At 37.7% G+C, this 8624-nt stretch overlaps 1 long non-coding RNA gene across 1 annotated transcript; it reads left to right on the top strand.

Moving 5' to 3' along the window:
• The first annotated feature begins 224 nt into the window (after positions 1-224).
• On the top strand, positions 225-6528 carry LOC131908575 (uncharacterized). The gene is made up of 3 exons (XR_009378627.1): positions 225-327; positions 3481-3614; positions 5552-6528. It is a non-coding gene; the product is annotated as an uncharacterized LOC131908575 (long non-coding RNA).
• The last annotated feature ends 2096 nt before the right edge of the window (positions 6529-8624 follow it).

Raw genomic sequence — 8624 nt, 5'->3', positions numbered from 1 at the left:
TTTGAGAGACGGCTGCAGCCTCAATTGATTAGCAGGTATTGGGTTTTACTTAGATAGAGATTTTTAAAAAGTCACATCTGGAGAAGGACTAGTGGGCACAGACAAGGGACCTTCATAACACCCATTGGAGATGCATCTATGGCACTTATGTACCTAGGGCAGGGTTTGGCAGCTTCTTATTGCAGACAGAATTCACACTGGAAACGTATTCTCTCTCGCCCCATAGATTTCTTTCTTGTGAGTAACTGGCTGCTCATGAGTGAGCCTCATCCCCTGGAATGAGGATTCAGAAAGAATGTGAGAACCCAGCCAAAGCACAGATGAAAGGTGATTCTAAGGATGATTCACTACGCTGAACACTGAAAATGGTCACCAGTGTCCCCCTACAGCATAGACTCTAGCATGGGAGGAACTTAGTGCACTGAGGAATCAAATTTAATCTACAAAACAGAACTGAGGACAAGTGTCAGTGTCTTCACAGAAGTTAGATGTCCTGTCAAATCTCACAGGAGGCTGTCCCAAAGTAGATGGCTCTAAGGAGGAGGCACACACTGGCTAGAGGTCCCACAGAATCCAAATGATAGCTCTTTGTGGGAGTTGCTCTGTATCTGAGATCCATGTTTCACTCTACCTGACTCGAAACCCTCTCTAGGGTTTCTACATTTTTGTGTCTGAATGCAAAGCCACAAAACTGTAAGCATCATGAAACTACTCTCCTTAGTGCTCAGCACTCATCATTGGCTCAAGAAAGAACTGCAAATTTGAAAGCCACATTTTGAGTTGTTTTCCAGAAGATGAATTTATTTTCTAACTGTAGATTAATTGCATACACACTTGCACACATACACATGTATGTGTAAACACATGGACACACACACACATTCTCTACTTATGCAAAGAAATAGGAAACACAATTTTTAGACCTTTCTTTTTGCATTTATGTCAATGAAGTTTTAGTTTTTTAGGATTTCTTTTATATTTAATTATGTGTATGTGTGTGTCTATATGTATGTGTGTGGGTATATGCCCATGGAGGCCAGCAAAGGGTATTAGAATCCACAAGAGGTGGAGTTACAGGCTGTTGTGAGTTACCCAACTAAGTGGGTGATAAGAACTTAACTTGAATCTTCAGCAAGAATAGTAGGATCACTTTGGCCCTTTTATTTTTAATGGGCACACATGTGAAGAACTGAGTACAACCTCAGATGTCATCTTCAGGAACAACATATGCCTCCTTTGATGTAATCTTTCACTGGCCTCATCGATGAGGTAGATTGGATGGCCAGAAAGGCCCAGGGATCCTCGTGTCTTTACCTCCTCAGTGTTCAGAGTGGAAGTGCCCGCCACCATGTCTAGCATTGTGTTTTGCAGGGGTGGGGGGTGGGGGTGGGGGGGGGGAGAGTTCTGGCATCAAACCCTGGTCCTCATGTTTGTATGGCAAACACTTTACTGCTAAAGCTATCTTCCCAGCTCTGTAAATAAAGTTTCAATATTTAATTAGTTTGCAAAACTGTTTATACTGTCAACGACAATAGGTGCATTTCCATAACTCTCAAACAATAGGTAAATACTTTAAGCTGCATCCAAACATAACTTAAATAAAGGTATTAAAACTAAAACAAGTCTCCTATTTGTAGAAACTTATGTTTATTTCAAACATTTAGGTTTTACCCAAAATACTGTGGTCTCTGTTGCTAAATGTTTGCAATATGTATTCCTTCCTTTTTTTTTTAACTCACATTTTTTTATCTAGCTTTCTGAGTTAAACTCTGGATGGATTTGTTTCTTTCACTCGGTCTTCGTTTAGCTATGCCTAACCTTCTGTTTCAGACACCTACTAAGACTATGCTTTCAGCCATCTCTTTACTAAGTTCTATTTCATGCACCTATTCTGTTTCTTCTGTATCTTTAATCATTTAAGCAGATTTTTTTTTTCTGTCCTGTCTATTGTAAGATGTCTAGATAATCTCTCAAACCTGTTTCTGCTCCTCTTGTCCATGGTGGATTATTTCCACAGTGAGATTTGGTCTCTTCCAATGGCATTACAGCATAGGACATATTATGTGTTAATTTATTGTCACCCAAATTCTGCAAATTAAACCCACAAGGTCATGGTTTATCAAGCTACATCATTTCCTTTCTCCATCTAAAATCTAGACAGAAAAACTTCAGTTTACTGCTGTATTAATGAACTTTAATCAAATAATTATTGGAGTCTAACTTCTCACTTTTTACTGGCCCAAGTCCTCACTGTTTTTCATTATATAGGTATTAAAACTCCATGTTCTGGAGACCAGAGGGTGGGGTTTAAGTTATCTATTACAGTTTAATGTTTTAGCTTCTTTATTTCTTATCACTGCTGGTTTTCTAACTTTCCTACAGGTTCCCACATTTAAAAGAATGTTACATTGACCTAGTATTTCTCTTTTGTAATGAGTTTCTGATTTAACAGAAACTAAGCTCTAAGTAACTAAAGCTCTTAACTATTTCTTTTACAACAGCTTATATTAACTGTACAAAATAGTGGCTTTCATTCTTACATGTGAATATAATGTACTCTTGAAAATATTTTTGCTTTTAAGCTTTTTGAAGTTATAATATTTTTACACCATTTCCCCCTTCCTCTCCTCCCTTCAAATCCTCCCATAGCTGCCCTCTTGCTCTTTTTCAAATTCATGACCTCTTTTTAAAAATTTTACATATACTGTACTTGTAAGTTTGTTTCCAGGGCTTATCCTTTAGTATGTGATAATCAATTGGTGTGTTCTTTTCTGGAGAAGGCTGTTTTTCCCATGCTCAACATTCCTTAGTTGACTGTAGTTCTTTGACAAAGGTTGAGGCCTCCTAGCCTACCCCCACCCATTCATATTAGCATGTCCATTCATGCCCTTCTTGTTCAGGTCATGTTTGGGCAGCCATGCTGTTGAGATTTTCTGGATGTAGCTTCTCACATTCCTAGGAGACACAACCTCACAACAAACTTCCTGTTCCTCTAACTCTTACAATTTTTCCACTTCTTCTTCCATAATGGTCTCTGAGCTATATGTGCAAGAGTCATATAGTAGAGCTATCCACTGGGACTGGGCTCCACAACTCTGCGTTTTCATTGGTTGTGATATTCTGTAATGGTCTCTGGCTGTTGCAAAGAGACGTTTCCTCGATGAAGAGTAAAAATATTTTATAGTTGATGTATTTTTAGTATACATTTTGCTGGGTTTTCATAAGGACATTTTTACACAAGTATACATGTATACTCCTCCCCTTCAAGTATTTCTTTAAAACAAATGTTCAGAAGTGGGATTGTACATTTGGGAGGTATACTTTTAATGTATCTTATACATTAGAGTGATAAATACTGTAGAATATTGAAAGGTTTATCTTCTTTGCACTATCTTATAATTCAAGAATATAATAATGAACATGAGACAGCTTTTAAATAGTTTCTTAACCAGATTTAACTTGTCTCTTTCTTATTTTAAGCTTTACCCCTTTATAGAACATCTGCCTCATCATAAACTTTGGAAGTATAAATCTAAAATACCTGGACATGCCCATAAGATTAAGATGAGCAGAAACTTTGTGAAAACATCCTTCTACATTCTTACTTCTACAAGGTGAGAAACTAACATATATACATTCTATTGTCACAGCAATCACATACATTCGTGCTGAAAGGCTAGATGGTGAAAACAGGAAGGCATTTCACGGGGATGGGGGCAGGGACACATTTTTGTGCGTGCTGTTATTTTTTAGTGTCTACTTCTCCTAGCCCTTAAACTGTCACTGAAGAGTAGCTTTGAACCAGCTGCTAAACTCTGAAAGGTCATAACCCAGGAGCAGGGGACTGTAGGAATGTGTTCAGCGAAGATGCAGATGGGTAAACAAGCCATAAAGTAGACTACGGTTTCTCTTTTCTAGCATTTCACTGAGAGCTGACTCCAGGCTATTACCCTGTGAAAGTGAAATGGAAAAGAGCCGGTCCTAAACAAACCTCTGGCGTGCTTTCCCCATAACTAATGAAACCCAGGAGTGCCCTGAAGTGAGGTGTGACAATTTGAGAGGCAGAGAAAAGATCACAGAGGTGAGAAGCCTATCACCTCTCTTTTCATATCCCAAGGAGCATATGGGCCAGACTTAGGATGCTCTTGGTTCTGGTGGCCAGGGCAGCAGATGGACACTGCTGATGCAGTGCCCCCTCCTCCTTTCCAGGCAAGCTTTTCTAAAGGTGCCTTAGTTGTGAGCATGCATATATGACAACCACCTTGGAAACTGACCAGGGCTAAGCATAGCATTTCTGTATCCAAGGGTAATGAGAAGGAAAGATGGGATGAACTTCTGGATAAACAGCTATGGGTAATAGACTGGGTGTGGCTTTTATGAATGGAGGACGGAGGGAGCTCACAGGCTTTCATGTCTCATACAAGTAAATGAAGTGGATACAGGAGTAGTACTGAAAAAGGTGTCTGGATCTCTAGGTGCTGAGGTATCAGAGCAATTCTTTTTCTTAAAGATCTCTGACATCTTTTTGGATCACAAAATTAGGACTGGTCTCCTCTCTCAATGTGTCCAGTATCAGAGTTAAGTCAGTCATCAGGCAAGGCTAATCAGCTGTCTCTTCCATTTTCGCTTTTCCTTTTCCATAGACTGAGATAGCCATGCGCACTAGGATAAAATCATCAGGGCTGGTGGGGCCATAGGCTAGAAATCACATGGACTTGAAACACCCTGAGGATTGACAACTAGGGATACCACATCAGAATTCCATTTGGAGTAAAATATAGTCCATTTTTGTTGTTGTTGTTGTTACAACAGTTTGATTAATTTTACTATAAATGGTCATTCTGAGGGATCTTTTTCATTACTTGTTAGTGAATTCCACTCTGTACTACAGTACCTTCCTTTGACTTGAAAGTGTTTATTGGATTATTTGCAAGTGATTTTTTTTTTTTTTGATTTTTTGAGACAGGGTTTCTCTGTGTAGCTTTGCGCCTCTCCTGGAACTCACTTGGTAGCCCAGGCTGGCCTCAAACTCACAGAGATTCGCCTGGCTCTGCCTCCCGAGTGCTGGGATTAAAGGCGTGCGCCACCACCGCCCGGCTGCAAGTGATTTTTTTAAAGTCATAAACTTTAAATGCTTTATGTTAAAAAAGTCCTTGTTTTACCTAGGCATGATGTTATAAGACAGCAATTTCAGTTATTCAGAAAGTTGAGGCAGGAAGAACACAAGTTCAAGGCCAACTTGGCTTTGCATAGTTAATTTTAGGCTAGCTTGGGCAACTTAGTGAGACCTTGTTTACATGGAAAAATTAAAAAAAAAAACCTGGCTATAGTTGTGGAATCATCATAGAGCATTTCCTTGGTACACACACACACACACACACACACACACACACACACAGACACACACACACACACACACACACACACACACGTGTGCATACATGCTCCTATTTTCTTGTCCTTTTATTAGGTAGATACTTCTGCATGAAGAATTTTAGTTTGGAACCTTTTCCCCTGTAAGTTCTGAAGACATTACTTCCCTGTCTTCTAGCATCAGATTTTGAAGTACAAAATGTGTCAGGACTACAAAAAAGAAAAATGCAAAAGACAAGCAGGCAACATACAAATGAAAAAGGGTTATCCCTACTAAATGGCCACCAGACATGTATGAGAGCAACTTTTTCCATAACAGGTCAGTAATGGTTATGGAATGTTAGTAGCATTGGTGCATGTTGAAGACATGGCTGTTTTACATAATGTAAAGGGATGAGAATGGTAGTATGAACTGTTTGAAGGACATGCTTGTAGCTTTCAATAGTAAAATCCATTGCTTCTACCTTTTTATTTGTGATTGTTTTGTTGTCTCTCTAGCTATAAACATTGAAATCCTTCTGTTCATTCTTGGTGGTGTACAATTCCTGAAGACATATTTATGTGAAAACCTTTTAGTCTTCATCTCATGCCTACTAGCCGGTTTCTTTTTGTTTTGTTTCAGCACCAGGGAAATGGTTCTTCTACTATTTATTTGATTTTTTTTTTCTGTGTCCCATGCTTCCTACTCATGCATTTTAACTTATCTGATGGATGTTGGCCTTCCTTATTCATAGCCTGCATCTTTTACATCTTCTTTCATCTTTTTGTTTGTCCTTTGCTTTGTAGTCTAAGGGGTATTTAAATATATCTCTTCTTTGTTTTCTAATGATTTATATCATCAAACATTTAAATGCTATGCAACTTTTAGTTTCTGTGAACTGTTTCATTTTTAGTCAGCCTGTTCTTATGGGTATATCTTGGTGAGATTAACTTACATGCTTCACACCCAGAACATCTCCAAAGTTGTCCTCTCTGAAAATTGTCTGTTTCTGCCAGTGCATGCTTTTCCTCTTCACCTTGGCTACTTATTTGGCTGTTGGTAGTTTTCCTCTAGTATCTGAAAATCCTGAATTTCTATGCTTATAATCAAGGGCTATATTGATTAATGCAAGTTAATCATTCATATTTCCTTTCTGCTTGGCACTTATAAATCAAACATGTGTAATAAAAATTCCGTTTAATTTTAAAAAAAGTTTTTTTTAATCTTACTACATAAATACCCACTTCAATAAAATATTTCAATTTTTCTGTATAATGTATGGATGACTGACATATGTAGTAGTTATAGAATCATTTATGTAGGAAGTGTCTAGTATTTAACTGGTTCTAATTAAAATTGTCTTTTTAATAAAATCTTTTACAAGTTTTTATTTTGAAGATTTACTTAAGAACTTTTTTCTAGTTAAAAATTCTTCATAACTATTTGAATATATATGTTTTTTAAACATCAACATACTGCTTTACACATAGTAGAAAATCCACTGTTATAGGTGTCTATAATTTGTGACTGTGATTTACTGATGTTTTATGTATGTGACATTTAAAAAAGATGTATAAATTATGTGAAATTGGTATTGCCACTATAAAAAATAGTAGCGTGACACCTGCAATTATTTACAAAATAGACATGTTATAGGGGAACCATGCATTGTTGTACAAGCAATTATTTTATCCTTAAAAATAAAACCTCAGTGACTATTGACTACTTAATCTTATTGAAAAATTTTCATTTATAGGATGCCAAGATCTTTTTTGTGACCTCACGTTGCCACTCATTTGTTTTCATCCACCCACCTTTATTCCTACTTGGGATCACAGGGAAGGGCCAGGGTAGACTGATCTCACCACATTAAGCCATCGCCACTCTGCTCCTTTTGGTCTTCCTTACAAATTTTCTCCATGCATGCTTCAAATCTGGAAAAAACAAACTTTTGGGCTGTAGAAACAAAGAAGCTGCAATTTCCTTGCCTTAGTCCTTGGCCCGTGATGAAGTAGAGAGCACAATGTGGTGATTGGAGCCAGACTTACCCTTGGCCATGGGCATTGCAGCCGACCCAAACCTAATTAAGAAAGATCCTGAATAAACTTGGGTGAGAGCCAAAATCACTAGTCCCTTCAATCAATATTTTTGATATAAAAATTAGCATCTGGCCTGAATAAAAGGCAGTACTGTTTCATGCTGCAGGAAAAAAAAAATCCTCTTTTCCATCTATTCTGACCTTCTGTTAGGTATTTTACTGATTTATTTCTATGATAAGGTTTTGGTGCAGTTGACTTGCAAATTTTGGCTTTCAGCTCCTCATTTGGACCAAAAGCTGCAAGGAGAATTAGAGTCACAAGTCTTCTCTTAATCCTGAGCTGGCATAGGCGTCAGCTTTTTCCAACAAGTAGACTGGTTTGACTTGTTCTCTTATTTTTGACTGAGTTACCTTTACAAAGATTAACTGAAATAACCCTTAAAGAAAATTGCTTTAGTAAGAAAGAGGACACGTGCCTAAGAAAGTACTACCAGAGTCTTAGAACTCCTCTTTCTGCTCTGTGAATGAATGCTGAATTCTGTTGCCTACTAAGAAATCTCTGTAAATTTATGCAACAATTCCCAGGAGACTCTGTGTGTAGGAGTGCTTAGCACAGTGTCTAAAGATAATTGGCTTATTAGCTCTCAGGATGTTATAAACCTCCTTCAGAATGTAGTCTTAGTTTTGAACCATAGAATTCACAGCTAAGCTAAGGAGATAGAGACAGCAAGCGTTCATGTTTGATTCATTTTAATGCTGATGTTATTCCAAAGAGTTGTATTTTAATGAGGTTGAAAGGAGGAACAAATTAAGACATCACTGCCTTTTCAAAAGACTCCAGGAAATACTTAGTCATGAAATGAAATGATTTCCAGGGTTCACTTTAAAGTAATCTAATGAGAGGAAGAGTAAAGGGGAGGATGAAAAGCCTGGTCACGAAGTGACAATGCTTAGAGCATGATGATAGGTGTGTTGGATTCATCATGCTATCCTATTCTACTCTATTTTTTCCATTATAAATTTAAAGTGGCTCTCTTAGCAATGAATCTTAAATGATAGGCCACAGGAATCATCTCCAACTGAACATAACTGTCTTGCTTGTGCTAATGCCTTGCCCTATACCTCTTCTGGGAGCTTTGGTTGATTGGAGGCTAGCTTTGTTCCTTCAGTTTGTTAGTGGTAACGGACAATCTAACTGTACATTTTCTCATTAATATATAATGATTACACTAT

Source organism: Peromyscus eremicus, chromosome 4 (assembly GCF_949786415.1).
Source record: "Peromyscus eremicus chromosome 4, PerEre_H2_v1, whole genome shotgun sequence".
NCBI classification, from domain to species: Eukaryota; Metazoa; Chordata; class Mammalia; order Rodentia; family Cricetidae; genus Peromyscus; species Peromyscus eremicus.
The sequence above is the reverse complement of the archived record's forward strand: the minus strand, read 5'-3'. Positions and strand labels throughout refer to the sequence as shown.